Raw genomic sequence first — 22,922 nt, forward strand, 5'->3', positions numbered from 1 at the left:
TTTCTTTAATTATTATTGTTACATGTATGCATAGATATAAATATTTAAATACAACCTGTCAAGTATATTTAGAGTTACATATATGTACCTGCTTTTAGGGCTAACCTCTTGGTATTTGATAACCAATTATGGGTCTCATCCTTGGGGAAGACTGATTCTCCCTTTCTCAGCAGTCATTAATTGCCTATAGCTCCTCACCTGGGTGGGGCCCCATGAGATTTCCTCCATCCATATTGTCATTATTCAGGTCTTGTGTAGGTGACCATATTGCTGAGATTTAATGGATGCACCTTCCCTGTTAAAAAGGAAAGGTATAATCTCATAGTGTTTGCTCTAGTCTTCTGGCTCTTACAGCCTTTCCAACTCCTCTTCCTAGGTGTTCCCTGAGCCTTGGGTGGAAGGGTTGTGTTGTAGAGGTATTAACTGGGGCTGGACTCCCCGAGTCAGTTTGTTCTCTGCATTTTGATCATCTATGTCTTTCTATAATGATCTCCATCTCCTGAAAAAAAAGGCACTTCTTTGATGAAGAATGAGAGCTACTCTTCTCTGTGAGTATGAGGGTATGTATTTAAAATTCAGTTAGAAAGAATACTGGTTGAGAAAAGTGGCAGTGGTAAGTTCCCATCTAAGCTCCGCCCTGCCACCGATAAGTAGTTTTCTAGGTTTACAGTACTAGGCATGAACACCCTCCTATCGAGTGAGCCATAAGTCCCATTAGAGAGCTGTTGGTTACCACCAAGATATAGATGCCACTAGTGCATATCCCGTCTTCCCATGCTGGTCATTGCTGTGGTTTGTAGACATAACAGCTGATTGCCTTCTCTCTTGGAAGCTTGCATGTTTTCCCAAAGCATAATAAAGTCTGTTCCACTCCAGACACCATCTGTCCCTGTGCAGTGCTACCCAAATAATCAGCCAATAACAGTCATTTATTATAGCTGTACATCTTTTAGGGTACAAACTTCTGTATTAACTAGGGTAACGTAAGAAAGAGTAATAGACCAAAAATCTGTGACCCAGATTTAATAGAGGATTATTTCCCATTCACTTAGCCACTCAAGACATGTGACCCCTGGTCAGTTTTCTTCATGCTGTGATTCAGGTATCCAATTTCCTTTATCCTGTAGTTCCGTCTTCCCCCAGGGCCTCATCTTCAAATGAATCCAGCTGATGGAAGGAAAAAGAGAAAGGAGAAATTATAGCTTCTCCTTGAGGCTTGACTAGAAAATGCTATGTGCCACTTTTGCTCATATTCCACAGACTAGAGCCAGAGAGAAGAACACGCTAGGGATAGGAGAAGTGGGGTGACAGAGCCTGATGTGTGTGACTTCCGGTAGCAACTCCATTCTCTAGAGGGGAAAGCACACGTTTGGCTATTGAGTATATGAAGATAAGGGCAGGGAGGGGCTTGAGAGATGGGTCTGAAGTTAAGAGTGCTTGCCATATTTGCAGAGCCCTGATTTTGGTTCTCCGCACAACACTGGACAGCTCAAAATCCCTGTAGCTCCAGTTCCAAGAGAATCTATCACCTCTGGCCTCTGAAGAGCACCTTCACTCACATGTACATACCTGTGTTAACACCCACACACGTGCATATATTTCAAGATGATGAAAATCAATCTTTTTTAAGAAGATGAGAATTGAATATTGAATTATTGGTGTTTAGTAAGAGGGAAAAAATTAAAGTATTGTTTAAGAATCTCTTAAAAGTTGTCTTGGATTATATCAGAAAACACAATTCCTGTCTGTGGATTATTTTGAAATATTAAATAAATGCCTATGACAAAAGGATTAAAATCAAAGCATAGAGGATCTGTTTTGTGCCATTTTTAAGTAGCCAGCACTGATAATTACATGGCAAATGGCAAAAGGAAGAAGGAACTAGCATTACTTTTAGACTTTCTACATATATTGAACGCTGTATTACATTATAATAAATATAACATGTAATAATAAATATAATACAACTAGACTTTTGCCAGTGTGACAAAAATATCTTACAAAACAACTTGAGGCAGGAAGGGAGTTGCCTTACGGTTTAGTTATTGGAGCGAACAGTGGGAAATACTCATGAGAGGTCAATGGTAAGATGACATAGAAGCAAGCCTATCAGACTTTAATGAAAATGTTACCATCTTTGGATGAATGCAAGAGGAGAACTGGACAAAGAGGTTCTGGCCCAGGGAAGGCTGGCCTGCAGGGACAGCAAGAGCCACTCCTTTGGAAGAAACGTCTGCCGGGGATCGGAGAGATGACTCAGTAGTTAAGAGCATGTGCTGCTCTTGCAGAGGGCCTAGGTTTGATTCCCAGCAACCACATGCAGCTCACAACTGTTTGCAACTCTAGTTCCAGGAGATCTGATACCGTCTTTTGACCACTGTGGGCTCTGCACACATGGTGTACAGACCTACATGCAGGCAAGACACCCATATACATAAAGATAAAAGAAAACAAAATGTCTACAGAAGATATAAGGGTAAGATGTAAAGGTAATCCTTGTAACCAGACATTTTCAGATAAAAGCCTGGGTTCTGAAAGTTCCAACATGATAGACTTGGCCACCCATTCCACCAATTAAAGACATGAACAATTATTTTAAAAAGGGGTGGATTTACTCAGTGTAGCCACAGTGCATATCATACAAGTAAAGGAGTCTAATGACCCCCAAAACTGTCTTTGGGGTACAGGCACAAGCATTGGGCTTCAGTACAAGAAGACAGGGAGGACAGCGGCAAGCATGGTCATGCAGTCCTGTTCTAGCTATGGTTTCCTTGATCACTGCCCCAGCTCTAATCCTGAGAGATGGTCTGAAGAAGCCCTTATTGCTCGTGTAGGCAAGCCAATCCTCAGGAGATGATGACATCTGCTCCCGAGTACTGCCTTTGCCCTCATGGACAATTGCCTTCATGTGAGGTGGACATGGCTGCTCATTCCTGCAGTTCTGCTGTCCCTAGAATCCAGAAGGAAGGGTAGGGAGGATGATTCATCTCTGTGCCTTCAGTTAAAATAAAAGAGACAGACAGGCAGGCAGGCAGGCAGACAGACAGACAGGCAGAAAGACAGACAGACAGACAGGCAGGCAGGCAGGCAGGCAGGCAGGCAGGCAAAATAAAGACAGAAATATGGGCTTTCATCCCACTCTCAGTCATCAGTGAAGGCTAAGATGTGGTTTAGTAAAAGCTGCTTCTAAGTGCCTATTCACGCTTTCTTGTATTTTCTTTTTCAAGACAGGGTTTCTCTTTGTAGCCCTGGCTGTCCTGGAACTCTGTAGATCAGGCTGGCCTCGAACTCAAGAGACCCACCTGCCTCTGCCTCCCCAAATGCTGGGATTAAAAGCGTGCGCCATCATGGCCAGACGGCTTTCTTGTCGTTTTAAGCGGCTCCATCCATTGTTCATGTTTAGCATCCTTTCCTTTGCAGGGGACTCTGAGCCTCAGTGGCATAGAATCCAAGTGTTCTAGCCCATTTTCTGTTGCTATAACAAAATACTGGACACTAGACTTTTATTAAAGAGAGAGGGTTGAGGCTGACCCTCCCAGATTGAGTGGTCCCTTGTTTGGCCTTTGCTGAAGCCCTTCCTGCTACACGGCAGAAGGCATCATAACGTGGAGGAGGGAATTACATGGTCAGAGAGGAAGCAAAGAGACACAAAGGAGACGGACTTGTTCTTTTTATAACAACTTGCTGTCAAGGTTACAAACAGGAGTTCCACAAAATTACATTAATCCCTTCTAATCCCTCAGAGCCCCGACCACCTCCCATCTCTAAAGATTCCACCACCTCAACACTGCCACAGTGGCGATCCCAGCAGACAACCCTCTGGCAGACATGCTGAAAGCAGATCCAAGCTGTACTAATATGAAAGACAGAAATTTGCCTCCAAACAAGGAAACAGAAGTTTTCCACTATGAAGGGATGATCTATCTGAGATACTCAGCTGTGCATCCCAGGGTCAGCCATACTAGGAGGTACACATACCCAGTCGATGTGTTGATCGGACTGGGAGCAAAACACTAAGGCGCAGGCGTCTCAAGCCAGAGGTGGGAAAGAATGTGCACCTCCTCCTAGCAAGAACACAAGAGTCATGAAATGTTAGACTTGTAAATTGTGTAAGAGTCCCATCCTGGAGTGCTAGAAATGATTCTGCGGGTAATTGGTGTGCAAGAATGAGAACTGAGGTCAGACCCGCAGCACCCGGGGAAAAAGGTGAGCATTGACACACACGCACCTGTAACTGAAGCGCTGTGAGGACAGAGACAAAGGGATCACCAGTTTGCACCTAGCTCCAGGTTTAGTGAGAGACCCTGTCTCAAAGGAGTAGGCACAGAGAGATACAGCAGGGTCCCTGATATCCTTCTCTGGTCTCTAAGCAGGAGGACCTGATCACATATGTGCATATACATCACACTCACACTCACACACACACTCACACACATACACTCACACGTGCATGCACACACGCACACACCTACACACACATATCACATATACACACTCACACACCCACACATCCAAACACACTCACACACCATCTCATCTAACTTCCACAAACAGTAGCTCAGGATCAAATCCGACCCATAGGCGACATGCATTTTGTTTGATTCATAATTCGGTCAACCTTTGAAATTAGAGGACTTCACTTGTCTTATTTAGAGGCACGGTCTTGTTATGTAGCCCAGGCTGGCCTTGAACTCACAACCCCCTTGCCTTAGCACTGCCCCCATGCTGGGATAATAAGCGTATATTACTACTGTCAGCTATCATTTTCCTCAAGACTTTCAACTGAAAGTCAGGATGGAGTAGGCGTCTGTCCTCTCTCTGTGTGGGGCTGTTTTGTCCTTCCTCGGTCACATTTTCTTTCTTTCTTTTAATCAGCTTCTTGATAACCACTGAAATGTGGACTGTCTGTCTGCCCTGGGTGATCAACATGTCCCTGTGGCAGTAACCAGAGCCGAGCAGGGGTAATGCTCTCTTTGAATACTGCTTTGTGCTCACTTTTTCCCACAGTCCCTGGCTGGCCAGCTTCAGTTCATTTACTTACCCTGCCTAGACTCTGGCTTTGAGTTTCCGACCTGTGCCGGACCACCCCGATCATTTTCACAGATAAGAGGGAGATACCAAGAGAGCCAGGGGACTCGCCCATCTCTGCTGCTGTGTCTAACCTAAGGCTGGTACTGTTTCTGCACGGCCCTTCCCCGGCTCGTACGTTTTTCCTTAAATGGCGAGATTAACTTAGCAAAGGAAATGAATTCGGAACATGAGCGTACACTCTGAGGAAATGTGCGGAGAGCAGGAAAAGGCAAAGGTGACAGAATTGAGCAGGTGATTTAGAGGCTGACTCAGGAGACTCCGGTGGAAGTTATTAATGAGAGGAAACGGAAGGAAGAGAGGGGTTGCGTGTAATAAGAACAAACGAGAAAAGCACATGAGAAGAGCTAAGGTCAGATGAGGAGACAAAAATCAAGCCCTGAAATTAGCTGCTCCTAGAGAGAGATGATGGGGACCCCCGAGGGACACTGGCAAGAATAAACTACAAAATGAAAGCGGATCTGGAAAACATGAGAAGTTTTTTCTTCAGATTTATTTATCTTGGGGGTGATGTGGTGGGGGCTGGAGAGATGGATCCATGGGTGGGTTTTTTTTTTCGTGTTTTATTTTTCCTTCTCTTTTACTGCAATTTCCCCTCCCTCCACTGTTCCCAGGCCTCTCCTCCCCACCTGCCCTCTCCTCCAGATCCATTCCTCCTCAGGTTCCCTTAAAAAGAAAAATTAATAAAAAAAAAGAGCAGGCCTCACAGGATATCAACAACCCAATAACAAGATGCAATAAGAGTAGGCACAAGCCCTCATATCAACGCTGCACAAGGCAACAACTGGAGGAAAATGGTCCCAAGAGCAGGCAAGGGTCAGAAACACCCGCTACTCCCACTGTAAGGAGTCCCACAAGAACACCCAGCTACAGGACCATAACACGCATGTATGCAGAGGGCCTAGCTTAGACCCACAGAGGATCTGTGTTTGTCCCTTCGTCTCTGTGAACTCCTGTGAGCCCTGCTTGGTTGATTCTACTGGCCTTGTTCTTGTGGTCTCCTCGGACCCCTCTGGCTTCTGCAACCCTTCCCCACTCCCCCCTTCTATGGGGTTCCCTTGGCTCCACCTAGTGTTTGGCTGTGAGTCTCTGCATCTGCTCTGGTCAGTTTCTGGGTACAGAAAGTTAGGCAGGCAGGCAGAACAGTCACGAGGAGGACACTAGATATTGGGCCAGGCATCCCACAGTTATCTTTACCTGTATCTCAGCGTGAGACAGAGACAGGACCATTGCTGGGGCTTCTGTTTCCCAGCCTAGCTGAGACAATGCAAGCAAGCCCCTGCTTCAGGGAGTGACCCTGCCTCAAAGGAGTAGGTGAAGAGTGATACAGAGCACAGGATTCCCTCTTCTGGTCTCTATGTGCATACACGTGTCACCCCCCCCACACACACACATACAAACAAATACATAAACAAATAAGGAACCTTTTTCTTCCTTTATAGAGGGTCTGGAGAAATGGCTCAGAGATTAAGGGCACTTGCTGCTCTCCCAGACGACCTGAGTTCACTTCCCAGCACCCACCGACATCAGGGAAGCTCACAACTGACTGTAATCCTAGCTACATGAGATCTGGCCCCCTCTTTTGACCTCCCAGAGCATCTGCATAGGCACATACATACACATAAATAAAAATAAAAATCTTTTTTAATAAAGAGGAGAGGCAGTTTCTCAGGGCTGCCTGGGAAGTTACTAATGAAAGGAAATGAAAATATTCACTGAAAGAATAAACCTCCAAAAATTGAAGGAGAAAGGGGATTCAAGCTGCAGTTGAAGCAAACCTACCACAGTTTGGATATAAAGTGTCCCCCCCAAAAAGGCTGAACGGTGCTGAATGTTTCCCAGCTGGAAATCCCAGGAGATAGAACCTCTTCACGGGAAGAAGTTGGTTATTGGGAGCATGTCCTTGGGGTCTGTATCTTGTCCTGGGTCCCTTCCTGCCTCCCTTCTGACCACTACAGGACAACCAACTCTGCTTCTTTTTTTAAAAAATACTGTCTCTGTGTGAGTGTGTGTGTGTGTGTGTGTGTGTGTGTGCGCGCGCGCGCGCGCGCGCGCGGGCGGGGTGGGGGAGGGGAGAGAGAGAGAGAGGGAGGAAGAGGGACAGGGACAGGGAGACAGTGTTAGGGTTAGAAGACTTCCATGAATCAATTCTCTCCTTCCACCGTGGGTTCTAGAGATTGCACTCAGGCCATCAGGCATGTATGGCAGCTCTGTACACTCTCAGCCAACTCAGCAGCCCAGGCTTCTCTTCTCCCCCCCCCCCCCCTCCTCTCTCTTTTATAAAGATTTACTTTTACTTTGTAACTATATGTGCATTTGGGGGTAGGAGGCATGGGTACTAAAGATTTGCTTTTACTTTTTAACTATATATGCATTTGGGGGTAGGAGGCATGCATACCAAAGATTTACTTTTACTTTTTAACTATATGTATATTTAGGGGTAGGAGGCATGCGTACTTGAGTACAGGTGCTTTGGAAAGCCAGAGGCGTTGGATCCCCCTGGAGCTGGAGTTATAGGTTGCTGTAAACCAGCCAGTGTAGGTTCTGGCTATCGAATTCAGGTCATCTGAAAGAACATTTTGCTCTTATCCAGCAAGCCACCTCTCCAGCCTCCAGCCTTGCTTCTTCCTGTCTCCCTTCCTGGATGCTCAACCTCACCACAGCTCAGGAACAAGGGAGTCCCTGAGTCGTAAACTGAAACCTCTGAAATCATGCACTAAAAGAAGTCTCTCTTCCTCATAGTAATGCTCTGTCAGGGCCATGATCACAGAGGGCCTACGTCTAACACAATACCAGAACAACACTCTGTCAGGTACATGACCACAGAAGGAATCTATCTAACATAATACCAGAAGAGGCTATCTGGAAAGGCATGTCTTTACTACATGGATCATTAATGACAATTAACAACCAACAGAGATGGTAAGAGATAGTTGGAAGGAATGTCCTTACTGCCTAGAAACAGAGAAATGGAGTATTAATCCCTCCTTCTAAAAGGGGATGCACATACAGGACATTGCATCTGTAAAGAGAGATGCTCCTGCCGACAACTCACTTGACCTTGGAGGTCCTGTGTGCTTATCAAGACAACCCCACCAGCCACAGGTCCTCCTCCATCTCCACCCCAGTACTGGCCTCCTTCATCCAGTGGCCTAAAGCCGCTTTACCCTTGTTTAGCTCAAGTAAACAAACCTCCTGCCTTCCCATTTCTTAGGAAACTCTTGTGAACACAAGGCATATAATTCAACTGTTACTCTCTTAGTCTGTCTTTGTTAGTTTAGCTTCCAGAGTCCAGGTTGGAGCACCTAGGAAGGAAGAGAAGGACCTGCTAAGGGACAGCTGGAACACCTTATCTGCCGTAGAGGCTGAAGTTGACGTCCAGGTCTGCAGGTCAAGGCAGCAAAAGGCACACATCCTTATTGCAGCCAGAGCCCTGGATTTCTGTCTGGAGGGTCCAGGTGGGTATGCATGCTATGTCTTTTCCCTTCCAAATTCCATTAGGACAAAACAAACCATTTGTGAGGCTAGGTTGCTGTGATTCCTAGATGTGGTGGTGAGTGTTCACTGAGCACTGGTCCTTGGACTCCCATAAGGTTCCTGTTTTCTCTGCCACTTTTTAAAATCATGATCAGAATAATCATGGGTTGGAACGCAGGTAGAGTCTGAAGCCTGTTAGAGCCAGCCTCACAAACTGGCTATTTCATACATAGGACCATGGCATGTCTGCTCAGATTGCCTTTGCTGTAGGACGCAGATGAAAACACACACACACACACACACACACACACACACACACACGCACTCCGTTGTTGTGACAGTTTGGCTCTGTGACCATCGCTGTCTCTCGGAAGCAGTCTAGTTTCCGCTGGCTGAGAGGGCATCGGTTGTCACGCATCAGGTGGAGAGCGGGCGGGCGAGTGCTCAGGTAGCATTTTCTTTGTCTGCCAGTGTCAGCTGTCACCGGAGTTTGCCTTAACAAGTAGCTGCAGCCCATAAGGGGCCTTTGTTGCCTCTTCTCTGTTGCCTTGTTTGTGCTGGGAACAGTCCCAGCCCAGTACCAGCTACCAGGTTGCTGAGATCAGTGAATCGGAAACTGACGGCATCTCACTCCTACGGGACGCTGGAGTTTTCTTACTTCTTGTGTTCATAAAGGTTTTTGCTTTCTATCTTACTTTATTTTAATTAATTAATTAATTGGATTTTAATTAATTTATGATAATCTTACAGATGTATACTTTGCATACCGATCACTCTCGCCTCTCACCACCCTCCCAACCCTGCCCCCTCTCTCCCTCCCCGATAAATCTCTTTCTCTCAAGTTTATGCTGTTTCATTTTGTTCTGTGACCCACCAAGATTAACCAGGGACATCTGGGCAACTGTGGGTTTAGAGCTCCCCACGGAAGCCTGGTGGGCTCAGCAGAGGCTACACAACTAAAGAAAATGATTCGTGCTCTCTCAGAACCACTCAATAGCTGGTGGTTCAGAGCCCCGCCCCCTCCTTGACTGCTGATAGAGCTGGTCTTGCGGGTCCAGTGCAGGTAATCACAGTTGATATGAGTTAATGGTTACAATAGCTGTATTGAGTCTGTAAAGAATTACATTCCGTAGCCCTTTACCCTATTGTCTAGCCTTTAAAGACTTCCCACCCTCTGCTAAAATGTTCCCTGAGCCTTAAGGAAATAACTGACTTGCTTAAGGCTAGGCCTACATCTGAGAAGCCATAATCTCTGCCTTTCCCACTGCTTCTTGTAAGGGAAGGTTCTGTGATTAAGGCTGGGAACCACTTTTGTGGACCAGTACAAGCGTAGGTTCTTAGAAAGCTATGTCCCTGCTATATCAGTTTAATTAACCATCAGAACTCGGCTTCCTCTGGCCTGCCTAAGCTTTTCCACACACAGTGCTCCTGTCTTTCTCTTTATCTATGTCCTACTATCTCTCCTTCCTTTAGGTAGGCCCTCCCCCTTTCGCTTCCTCCTCTCCTGCTTGCACAAGTAAGTACTCCATGTTAGACACAGCATCCTAAAGAGTTGAAGCTAGTATCCTCACATAGCAAGAACATGAGGCATTTGTCCTAAATTACCTGGATTAGAATACTTTTTTCCCAATTATATCCACTTGCTGTTTTTGTTTGTTTTAACACAGGATCTGGCATAGCCCAGGATGGCCTCAAACTCACTATACAGCTGAGGATGTCTCCGAACTCCTGGACTTCCTGCCTCTATCTCCCAGGCACAGGAACCACGAATGTGCATTACCACATCCAACCATGGGTCACTGGTTTCTCAGGCCATCTTTGACATTATTTACTCTGGGTCTCAGGAAAGGAGAAGTTTCTTTTGTGTTCTTTTGGGGGCCATTCTCTTTCATCGGGGACTGACAACAGAAAGGCTTATTGTCTTAGAATAGCCTAGAAGAGGTTAACCTTCAGAAATGTGGAATTCTAAATCCAAAAGCATTTTTTCAAACACTCTCACTTTAAAACAAGCATTCTGGTGGAATATGTAAGAAAATACATTTAAAGAAAAAACTTAAAACTGTTTGTAAACAGGCTCAACAAGGGGCTGGAGAAGTGGCTCAGTGGTTAAGAGCATGGGCTGCTCTTGCAGAGGACATGGGTTCAATTCCCAGTGCCTGCAGGGTAGCTGACCTTCCCAGGGGACTCATTGTTCTCTTCTGGCTTCTCCCAGCATTGCATGCATGTGATACACAAATTCGTGCAGGGAAAATAAATAAAAGTGTTTTTAAACTGACTAAGTGAAAAATCATAAATTCTTTTTAGCAAATATTGATAGAACATTTCAGCCATTATTGAGGAGGTGACCTTGTTGCATCTGCCAAAAATTCAATTTGGATCCAACTACTTTATATAAACTAGTGGGTTTCTGCTTCTTTGTTTGTTTTTCGAGATGGTTTCTCGGTTGTTTTGCAGCCTGAATTTTTTATTGTACATGATTTATGGATAAAATCTTTAACACAGGTTATAGATTTTTACTTCAACGTGTCTACATAGTTATGCATATCTGTTTATGCAACTTATGTTTCTATTTTTTTTTATTTCTAGATGACATTTCCAAAATTCCTCAAAATAGTTCTAGGAAGTGATTCAGACAGAAAAAAAGTTACTTAAATTAATTATTCCTAAAACTCACGAAAAATAATAGTTAACTTCCTACCCATAATATTCTGTTGGGTTCATATGTTTTTTGACAATTTTTAGTAAATAAACACATGTTAGTATCGTTCTTTAAATAAACATATATAATTGAGATGTTAAACTCTCTTTTCACCTGAATTTACTAGTGAAATGAGCTTTTATTATGTCTGTTAGATTCTTAAAACTATAAAATGATAATTCAGTTGAAGAACAAAATGTAAAATGAGAGTGAATTGCTTGATGTGTGAAACAGTTTTAAAAAGAAAACAGCCCCTCATTGTATAGGTTCCTTGTTTCTGTAATGTTTAAAACAAATTTCCTAGCACTCGGGAAGCAGAGGCAGGCGGATCTCTGTGAGTTCAAGGCTAGGCTGGACCGACAGCCTCCAAAATAATACAGAGAAACCCTGTCTCATAAAAAAAAAAACGAATTTCCTATGCTACATGTTACCTTTATCAGTTTTTAAAAAGATTTACTTTATTTTCCTCTCTGTGTGTGTGTGTGTGTGTGTGTGTGTGTGTGTGTCCTTGTGGGATTCTGTGCTCATGAATAGTTGCCCACAGAAGCCAGAAGAGGGTGTCAGAACCTCTGGAACTAGAGTTGCAGGCAGTTGTGAGCATCCTGCATCCTGGTGTGGGTGCCAGGAACCAAAGTCAGGTCCTCTGGAAGAGCAGTATAAAAAGAAGTAAGGTTATGCTTTGAATCCTAAATGCTTTGCAAAGGCCCACGTGCTGCAGGCCTGTGGTGCTACTGAGGAACTAGCAGAACCCTGGTGTGGACCCTAGTGGAAGGAATACCCCAGGACTGATGTTCAGACCCCACCCTTCCCCTGCTTCCTGGCTACCATAGGGTGAATAACTTTCTTCTACCACAATTCCTTTCCTGTTGTGCTCTGCTATCGTAAGCCCAAAGAAAGGGGATCATATGACCGAGGACTGAAACCTGAAGCTAGAAGCCAAGGAAAATCTTTCCTCCTTGTAATTAACTTGAGTATTTTGTTATAGTGTCAGAAATCTTACACTTCATTTATTCATTATTTAATTTTGCATTACAACATAATACCTTAAAAACCATTACTGTCATTCTGGTCAATAGCTAACTAAGTATCATTATACAATGATCAATTATTTTTGCAAATCAAACACCCAAACATTATGTCATTTCTAACAAGTTTCCTCAAGTCAAATTTGAAAACTTTTAATTTTTTTTTACTTTATTTGTTTAGAGAAGTGTCTTATATATCCCAGGATTTCTTGTAACTTGTTGTGTTCTCAATAATGGCATCGAATATCTACTCCTCTTGTCTCTGCTTCCTAGTTCTGGGATAACAGGCATGAATCTCTATGCCCAGTTTATGTGGTGCTGAGTGTCTAACTCAGAGGAACCTCATGCAAGTTAGGCAAGCATCCACCAATTGACCTACATTCCAGGCCCTACCTATTGGTGTTTTGAGATAGGTTCTCACTCGGTAGCCCAGGCTGGTCTTGAATTTATGGTCATCTTCCTGCCTCAGCACACCTAATGCCTAGCAAGACCTCTCTCTCTCTCTCTCTCTCTCTCTATATATATATATATATACATATATATATAATTTTTATTTGCTTATTTATTTTATATCCTGACCATCCTCTCCTCCCAGTCCCTCCCACACACCTCCCTTCTGTCTCCCCCCACCCCCACCCCTCCACTCCTCCATTTATGTTCTGAAGAGGTCAGGCCTCCCATGGGTATCAACAAAACATGGCATATCAGGTTGCACTAAGACTAAGGCACCTCATCTTGTGTTAAGGCTGGCCAAGGCAACCCAGTATGAGGAGTAGGGTCCCAAAAGCCAGTAAAAGTGTCAGTGACAGCCCCTGCTCCCACTGTTAGGAGTCCCACAAGAAGATCAAGCTACACAACTATCACACATACTCAGAGGGCTCAGGTCAGCCCCATGTAAGCTCCCTGGTTGTTGAATCAGTCTCCGTGAGCTCCTATGAGCCCAGATTAATTGATTCTGTGGATTTTCTTGTGACATCCTTGACCCCTTTGGTTCCTACAATTCTTTCTCCCTCTCTTCCACTGGATATCCCAAGCTTTGTCTAATGTTTGATTGTGGGTCTGCATTTGTTTCCACCAGTTTCTGTATGAAGCCTCTCTGATGACTATTGGGCTAGGCACTGATCTATAAGTATAGCAGACTGTCATTAGGCATCATTACATTGACACTTTTTCCCTCCAGTTGTGTTTGGTTCTATCCTAGGTCCTGGGCCATCCAGTCTCTGGGTCTTGGTGCTCCAGGAAGTGTCAGGGGTGGGTTCATCTCTCTTTTTAAACTTGGAACAAAGTTTGGGAGTTCCTGAGAGAACACCTGAAAAATCTTAATGGGTTTGCTCTTTCACCTTAGGAAACAAATATTAAACCAACTTGGCATTTGATATGCTACATTACAAAGATGAACTGTCAACTCAGAAGTGATGCCTGCCAGGAATGGGGACACACTTCTACAATCCAGGCACCAATAAGCCTGGGACAGAAGGATAATGGAAAAGTTTAAGCCTGTACTACAAAGCCCTGTCTCAAGAACACTACCAGCACAACAAAAAGTGATGCTTAACTTTCCCGTTACATTTGAACCAATGCATACTATTAGTACAGGTGAGCTTTAAATTAATGCCTCAATCTTTCCCACTCATGATCTGTCCTGCTGTAACGTTATCACTAGTGAGTAGAGCTACTATTTTAAGATAGCTTATTTCACAGAAATAACCAATTTTCCTTGTTAATTGTGCTGTAATGAACTCTCTTTGGATCCTAATTGTGGCTATTTTTAAGTCCTCCATCACTCACTGATAGATACTGTCTTACTCTGATTCCTCTCAGAAAGCTGTAGCAAGCAACTGCAGTGAGCATGCTTTTCTCTTCAGTCTGATTCATGAGAAAGACCCTCACAAGCATCTCGATAGACGTGCATCCAATGCACCATGCCACTGGAGGAAGCTTCCTAAAGTCCAATGTAGAAACTGATGGATTCATAAATCTGCCTCCGAATAAACTGATGATGATTGTGTGTGTGTTGGGGGGGTGGGTTATATCCATCGACAGGTTCTAGAATCATCTGGGAGATAAATCTAGATTTGGTTAGTTGACCTGGGAAGATCCATCCCAAATAGGAGGTACAATTCTGAGTCCGAGACGGAATCAAAAGTTGCAAGTGAGCTGAGCATTGGCGTTGATCACTCTGCCTCTTGACAGCAGTGTGGCCAGCCACGTCAACACTCCAGGCTTCCCTGCTATGGTGGATGCACTGCATCTGTGAGCAAAATGACCCCTTCCTCAAGCTGCTTTTCGGAAGCATTTAATCACAGCAATGAGAAAAGGAACTCCAAGAATAATTAACTCGTATGGCCTTTCTATTTGAGCAGTGCTACCTCTTTAATGCCTTCTTTCCCACATTCGAGGAACCTGTATCCTCTTTTCTCTTCAGCTATCCGTCACTTGCAGGAAGTTGATGACGTACTCCTCATCCTCCTCCTCCACCGCCGCTGCTGCTGCTGCTGCTGTTTTATTAATATTCCCAAGGGGGCTGACTGATGAGATAGCTCTGCAGCTAAAAGTGCTTGCTGCAGTCTGACAGTGGAGCTCATCTCCAGGATCCCCGTGGTGGAGGAAGAGAATAACCCCCAATGTTGGTTCATTGTGGAATAGTCCTTTACACTGTGTGAAGATAATGCCACTATGATTGGTTTCATAAGAAGTTACATGGTCGGCAGCTAGGCAGGTGGGACCTCTGGCCAGAGAGAGCTCTGGGAAGAAGAAATGAGGAGTCACCAGCCAGATAGTGAGGAATCATGATGGGCGTTATAGAGTAAAGGTACCTGAGCCACGTGAAGAACACAAATTAAAAGATAATGGGTTAATTTAAGTTGTAAGAGTAGTCAGGAACAAGCCTACACTATGGCCAAGCTTTCATAGTTAATAATAAGTCTCCATGTCATTATCTGTGAGCTTGTGGTCCTGACGTCAAAGTTTGTCTACACTGATTTGTCTTCTAAAGTTTATCTTTGACCTTTATATGTATGTTATGGCATGTGCAGTCACATATACACAGGTACATGCAAGTTATCTCTCTCTCTCTTCTCTCACACACACACACACACAAATGTTTTTAAAGTCCCAAGAATTTTAAAAAGAACTTAAATGATGTTTCACCCTTATAATAGCAGCGCTTGGAAGTCTGAGGTGGGTGGATTGCCCTGAGTTCCAGGTCAGCCAGAGTGACATAGCAAGACACAGCTTTGTAACATTAAAAACAGAAAAACTAAACTCACCAATTTGTCAGTTACTATTTTTGTATTTATGTGTCAATAATCAAGCCAAGCAAATACAGGTTTTCAGTATCTCTGACAGAAATGGCGTTTCTATCTCTGTCTTATTCTGTATTTCTGTTTTAGTTATGGTTCCTACTGCTGTGCTAAAACACCATTTACCAAAATCCACTTGTAGAGGAAAGGGTTTGTTTCACCTTACAACTTTCAGGTCATACTCTATCACCAAAGAAAGTCAAGGCAGAAACTGAAGCTGAGACCATGGGGGAGTGCTACTTACTGACTTACTCATCATGCTTGCTCAGTCTGCTTTCTTATAGATTCTAGGACCACCAGCCTAGGGGTGGCACTGCCGACAATGTGCTGGACTTCTCCTACTTCAATCCTCAAACAAGAAAATGACCACAGTCAACATCCCACTGGTCAATCTAGTGGTAGCATTCTCTCAAATGAGGTTCTCTCATCCAAATTGACTCTAACTTGTGTGAGGTTGATGTAAAACCAGTCAGTACAGTTACTATGTAAAACAATACCATACTTGTGAATTTTCAAAATCTAGACACATTTGTTTGAGGGAAAAAAAAACTCCTTGTAGATTGAATCCTGACGTTTTCTTTTTTTCTCTCTTTCTTTCTCTTTCTTCAGTAATTGGTATTTGCAAATTTTCTCTCATCTTCCTGATTTGGCATGTCTGAAAACAAAGCTGATTGCCTAGCTCTGTATTACAGGAAAAAAAAAAAACCCTGGCAAGAAGAAACTGGACCCTTCTGTACTCTGCCCGAGAAATAACCATGAAGGTGACACTATCCACCATTGCCAGAGATGCTTGAACTACAAACCAGGAAATCTGTTGGCTTGCCACACCCTGTCCTGGGTCCTCCTTCTGAAGATCCTTTGTTCCAATGTCTAGAAGTCATCTGACTCATGCCTTGTGGATTCAAAAACTGGATTTATAATTTGTTCTAACCACTAACAGTGTGTGTGTGTGTGTGTGTGACCATAGAAAGGTCCTTCATGTCTTGACTGATAGCACCATGAAGCACCCAGCATAGGTGGGTGCCCTGTGCCCACTGCAAAACCATCTGCTGAATGAGACACTGTTGTTTAGGTGTCCAGCTGCCAGGGACTGGTTCAATAAGAAGAGCAAGGTATTCACATTTGACCTTTTCTACCTACTTATCTTTATTCTGGACTTTGTTTTTGCCCCTTTGAAGATCTTGTATCATAGAACAATTAACCTCAAGCTTTCTCCCTTTCTCTTTGCAAATCTTTTTGTTTGCTAGTTTTAACTACCATCACATCCCTTCATTTATTTGTATGCCTGTGTACATGTGAGTGGATACATGAATGGCACAGAGTCCCATGCGGAGGTCAAAGGACAGCTTTCAGTCATTGGTTCTCTGCTTCCACCAAGTGGGTCCAAGGATCCAACTCAGGCCATCAATCTTGGCAGCAAACGCTTTACCTAATGAGTCATCTTGCTGACTGGTTTTGTTGCTGTTTGTTTCGTCTTAAGATAAGGTCCTGTGTAGCTCATCAATACATAGCTGAGGATGACCTTGAACTCCTGACTCTACATTCCAGGTTTCTGGGACTGCCATCCCAGCTCCAACTTAACTCTTTTTAGAAGAGAGAGAAAACTTCTAAGGAAAGGGGTGTCAGGTAGTAGTGAAAGGTTCTAGAATATGTTATCCTAAAACATGTGCCCTTTGTTTATGCATTCATTTGTGCTAAAACTAATTAAGAACTTGCTAGTGATCAATAGAACATGTCACCTCATAGCTGACCCCTACACTTGATCACCCCCTTTGCCTCTCTGCCATGTTGTGGTACAGCGAGGAGACCCTATCAAGGGGTCAACACCATGATGTTTGAGCACTTTAGGGACCAGAGTCACAAGACAAATGAACCACATTACTTTATAAAGTAACAATGACTATCTGTTATATCAATGAAGATGGACCAAGAGGTGGGTATGATGTCATATGCCTGTAAGCCCAGCACTCGGGAAGTGGAAGCAGGAATATCTTGAGTTCAAGGTCATCCCTAGCTACATGACAAAGAAGAAAATAGACCAAGGCAACATACAATTCTTAATCATTCTTAATAATCTGACCTCTGCCTCTTTGAATCTATTTTTTTTTTACCAAAAATCCTTGTAAGTACATAATTAAATTATATTCTCTCTTGTTGTACTGATGTTTGTCAGTTTAATTTTCAGAGTTCTAAGAGAAACCCTAAGAGAGTGTCCTGACTAATTTTATGTCTACTTGACACAAGCTAGAGTCGTTTGAGGGAAGGAATTGCATTTAAGGAACATGCCTCCAAAAGACTGGGCTATTGACAGGCAAGTCTGTAGTGTATTTTACTAATAAGTAAATAAAATAAGGGTCCAGCTCATCGTGGGTGGGGATGACTCTGGGCTAGTGGTCCTGGATTCTCTAAGAAAGCAGGCTGAACAAGCCATGAGGAGCAAGACAATAGGCAACACCCTTCCATGGCCTCGGCATCAGGGTCCTGCCCTGCCGGGGTTCTTGTCCTCATTTCCTGATGAATTATGATATGAAAATATAAGCCAAATAAACCTTTTCCTCCCCATATTGCTTTTCGTCGTGGTGTTTATCACAGCAATAGAAATCCTAGTTAAGAGAGTAAAAGGAAAATTTTATCATCCTTTCTACCCAACCCAAACGTAAACAGAGGGATGTCTTGAACATGGATCTGCATACAGCCTAAACCAGAACTTTTCTAGAAATGAAAAACAAGCAGACTGTGGCCAAGGTTCTTTTTCCCTGAGAAGATCTCAGGCATGGAAGTCCAGCATAACAGTGAGACTCTGCCCCGAGTTACTGAGTAAGTCTTGATACTCAGAGGAAAGAGCAGAATAATATTTGAGACTCCGCACAGCGCCAAAAGAACACAGAACATCCTGTAGACAGTGGCAAGCATTAGGAAAAACAATAGGACAGGTGTGCAGTCAGCACGTGAAGGTCAGAAGATGGGGTGCTTGTCTTGGCACTTGGCTGGGTTACTTTGGAACAAATACTTTGGTTCTGTAAGCCTTCATTTCCTCAACAGACCTGGACTGATTCCCACAGTGTTGTCCTCAGACTCCAACTCTCAGAATCACCGGGGAATTGATTGACAATGCAAACTCTGAGTCCCTCCCCAGACCTCTTTAGTCAGAAGGATGAGGCGGGGCCTTCCATCTCTTTTTCACAGTTATTTCCTTACTTGAGTCAGAGAAGGGAAGGAAGCAGGTGTGCATGTCACCATGCCGACGTGGACATCAGAGGACAGCTTGTAGGACTTGGTTTTCTCCTCCCACCAAGTGGGTTCTGGGAACTAAACTCAGGTGGCCAGGCTTGGCAGCAAGGGCTGGTCAACCTGCCAGCCCCATCTGCGGTTTTTAACACATTTTGCTTTAGTGCCCAGATCCTCATTTACTGGACACCAGTAAACCCATGGGGACACTGAGCAAGCCACTAGGTGGTCTCCAAACAGTTTAATGCTGAGCTAAAGAGAAAGAGGAAGATGACTGGCCTTAGTTTTGGCATTGGAAAAGAATCTAGAAAGATATTGAGCAGAACAAAGCATAGTCTATTTGTTTTGAATGGAGCCAGTGTTTGGTAGCTGCCATTCACTTTTAGAGCTGTGAGAACCCAGTGAACACATTCAAGGAAGTGGCTCGAGGCAGTTAAAACCTGCACAGTCTTGGATTTTAAATGACCCCAAAGGCCCAGAAGCAAGCTTGGCCATCAGCCCATGGTGATATAGGGAAGTAATAGCCTGGTTAGGAGACGAGGTTTATAAGGAAGAGGTTAGTATTCAGGTGGGCTCTCGAAGGGGATGCTGGAATCCTGACCCCTCCCGCATTCCCTCTGTTTTTGCTTCTGGGCCATCAGAAGGTGAATGATCTCCTTTTCCGTGTTTTCCCACTATGAGGTTCTCCCTCACCACAGGCAACAGGGCTATGTGTCCACGGACTGGAACCCTAGGCAGTGTGAGCCAGAATCAATCTGTCCTCCCTATAAACTGATTTTATCAGCTGTTCAATCCCAGTGGCAGACAGCTGGCTAACACCAGTGGCCACATACATGAAAGCAGTGAACTCCATTAGAGTGCATGTGCCTTAGGACTGCTTCAAGGTACAGACACCAATGGAAGGAAAAGTCCCAAAAGAAGCTAAGACAGGAGGATTGCCTTGAGTCCAAGGTTAGCCTGGGTTATATAGTAAATTCCAGGCCAGGCTGGGCAAAGAACTAAGAAGGAGAGGAATAAAGAAAGATAGATCCTTGTCTTTCTGTGTGACAGTTACAGCTCAATTAATGAACTCCTTCGTAATTAGCAGTTCATGTTACCATTTGTTTATGTTTCTAAAAACCCTTCAAGGCTCACTGCAAATTGTAATGGCATCAAAGAAATCAAAGATAACTTGATGATTCCACAAAGCAAAGAAAACGTACAATCAAAGAAACAGTAAATTAAAAAGCCAACCTGAAAATCAAACTCTCTTTCCCATTCATAGCTGATGATAAAGATGGCAAAGCAGAAGGTCATGCTGGCGTTCCAGAGCCTTCCTTCCGCCTTGGGTCCTTCCCCTTTCACTTTCTGGGGCCTGTTCTTCTCTTGTTCATCATGAGTGTGTGTTAATTCATTAACTCTTGTGTACAAGAATGCACACACACACACACACACACACACACACACACACACACACCGCACTGCTCTCATAACAAGTTAATGACAAAAGGTTCTGACATCTGTAAAAGTATCATCCAGTAGGTAGGGGCATTTTTGAAAGAGGCAAGAGCCAGTGTCAGAACAGAGAGCTCTGAATGAAGGTTTAATTGGTGAGAAAACACAGCCCAGGAGCAGCGAGTGAAACAAAACAGGGACTACATTGGCCTCTTTGCTAATGGACAATCTGACGCCTGGATGGGCAAGGCAGTCTGCATCTGTTTTCAAGAACTCTGGACACATGAACATCTGGAAACAGGAAGTTCCTCTGAGACAACAAGTCAACTCTTGCTTCCTTCCTGCTTCTCAGCTCCATCTTTTCAAGTCTCAATAGAGACAGCTTCCTCTTCCTTCCCTCCAGTGTAATTCATCCCTGTCCAGAGGCTAGAGTTGCCCCTGTGGGTCATGCAAAATAGTCAGGTGACAATCTCACAGAGGAATGAGCGAAGTCAGAATCCAGACCCTGTCTCCCTCTCAAGCCCTGCACTAGAGGAATGCCTTGTCCTCACTCAGCGAGACTCCCGATGACATGAGCTAGCTTCAATCCCTTCATGGGCTCTGTGGCCATTTGGGAGTACATCTGAAATTATGGTGGCTCCTTGAGAAGTCCTTCCAACAGTTTCTAGACTGGTGTCTGCCTCTTCTTCCTGCTCTAGATGGATGCATGTTTCTTCTTTCCTTTTGAAATATGCTCACAAGTGTGGAGTTGTACAGTCTTTTCCCCTGAACTGGAAAACTCTTCCCAGAGGGATGACAGGAACCCACAAGACTCGGGAAGGAAACCAACCGATAAGGTCCAGAAGTTCCAAAGTGTACAAAGACCTCTCAACAAAGTAGTAGTAGAGGCCGAAAAGCAGAGACTCTCTGGTTGGCAGAGCTGCCTTCAAGTCACACAGCCCTGATGAGCTGTCACCATCGCTTATGTGGAGGCTGTCTTTGAGTTGTTCATGCTCCCATGAGTAACCTCAGTAAACTCGCCAGCTCACCAACCCAACCTCGGGCAGAATCTCTTTGGACTCTTCAGGGCCTTGTCTGTCCACATCTCTAGGAAAAGTCACATGACAGGAGCACACTCGCAACCACAGAGGTGTGTCTACACACAGTGTACGGGTACACACCCACCCGTGGGAGCAGCTGGCAGGCAGCTCTCCAGCCAACAAGACCAGGGCAACCCCGCCCTTCTAGCACGTTCTAGGTCTATGAAAGTAGCCTTGTACACTCCCAGATTGGTTCCTACCTGTTGTACTTGTCATTGTAACTATAAAAATGAACTGGGTGTTGAATAAACTGAGGAAACAGTATTAAAAGAGAGAGGGTTGTGGTTTTATAGAAAACTAAGGTTAATACTCTACAAAAGTGTGATGAGACTGGGGGAGTACTAGATGGAGTTGCAGATTTAGTTGTTGGAGGTTGGCAAGCACCTAGCGTATGCAAGACCCTGGGTATGGTTTATCAGCACTAAGAAAATGGGAGGGGTGAGGAGCAAAACCAAATATATAAACTTTAAAATTCTGTACTAACATTTCTGTTTGCTCTTGAGTCATTGGTTTCGTTTAAGGAAACTGAAGTTAGAAATCATAGGCCATAGGAATTATGGGACTAGTTTGTAAAAAGATGTTTCAACTACAATCCTAGACACATGATGAACAACATACATTCATTCATTTATTTATTTATTTTGAGACAAGGTTGTATGCTACCCTGACTGGCCTCAAGCTCGCTATGTAGGTGAACATGACCTGAATTCCTGAACCTCCTGCCTCTACTTCCCAAGTACTGGAACTACAGGTATGTACCACCAGACGCAGATTAAGATACTTATATTTAAAAACTTTTACCCTACATGAAAATTCTATGCAAATGTTTTAACAAAAAATTATTTAAGATATGCATATACTGGTTTTTGTTTGTTTGTTTGAGGCAATATCTCACTATATAGCACTGAATGTCCTCAAACTCACAGCAACCTGCCAGTTCTACCTTCTGACTGCTGAGGATACAAGTGTGCACCACCATGCCTGGCTCTTAATAATGATTTTCTACTTAGCTGTCAATCAATAGCCACTCTAAATCGTAACTTGGGACAGAAGAGCCACAGCATTTTAGTCCGTGATGGGCTGTAGGGGGCAGGCTCTTCCTCTCTGTGGTTCTTTCCCAGTGCTCCTCACCCCTGCGCTTGGTTTTGATAATAGTATTTCTGTTCCCAAACAATGCAACCATGTGTTATTACTCAAGAAGAGCCTTTTCCACTAGTGGTCATATGATCAGATCTAAGCCAATTCAAAATATTGTAGATAACTCTTTTAAATCCAATTTGACTTTATGAAATGCACTCAGTGAAGATTAACACAAGGCACACATTCTTTCCAGCAGCCACCAAATCAATATTTGGCACTCATACTTGGAATTTTGAAAAAAAAAAAGATTTTTAAGCCCAAATTGAATGTCTTAGTGACTTTATTGCTGTTGTTGTTGCTTTGATAAACTATCTAACCCAATAAAAGCAACTTAGGGGAGAAAAGACTTCTTTTCTTTTGGCTTGCAGTTTCAGCCTACCATGGCGGGGAAGGCATGGCAGCAGAAGCAGGAAGCTAGCTGGTCACATTGCATCCACACCCAGGAAGCAGA

At 43.9% G+C, this 22,922-nt stretch overlaps 1 long non-coding RNA gene across 1 annotated transcript; it reads right to left on the minus strand.

The window, feature by feature from the left end:
- Positions 1–1,008: 1,008 nt before the first annotated feature.
- LOC121139735 lies at positions 1,009–20,120 on the minus strand. Its single transcript, XR_005876650.1, has 2 exons — positions 20,052–20,120; positions 1,009–1,167 (listed from the first exon to the last, which is right to left on the minus strand). It is a non-coding gene; the product is annotated as an uncharacterized LOC121139735 (long non-coding RNA).
- Between the last annotated feature and the right edge of the window lie 2,802 nt (positions 20,121–22,922).

This window comes from Mesocricetus auratus, unplaced genomic scaffold (genome assembly GCF_017639785.1).
Source record: "Mesocricetus auratus isolate SY011 unplaced genomic scaffold, BCM_Maur_2.0 Super-Scaffold_100001, whole genome shotgun sequence".
Lineage (NCBI taxonomy): Eukaryota > Metazoa > Chordata > Mammalia > Rodentia > Cricetidae > Mesocricetus > Mesocricetus auratus.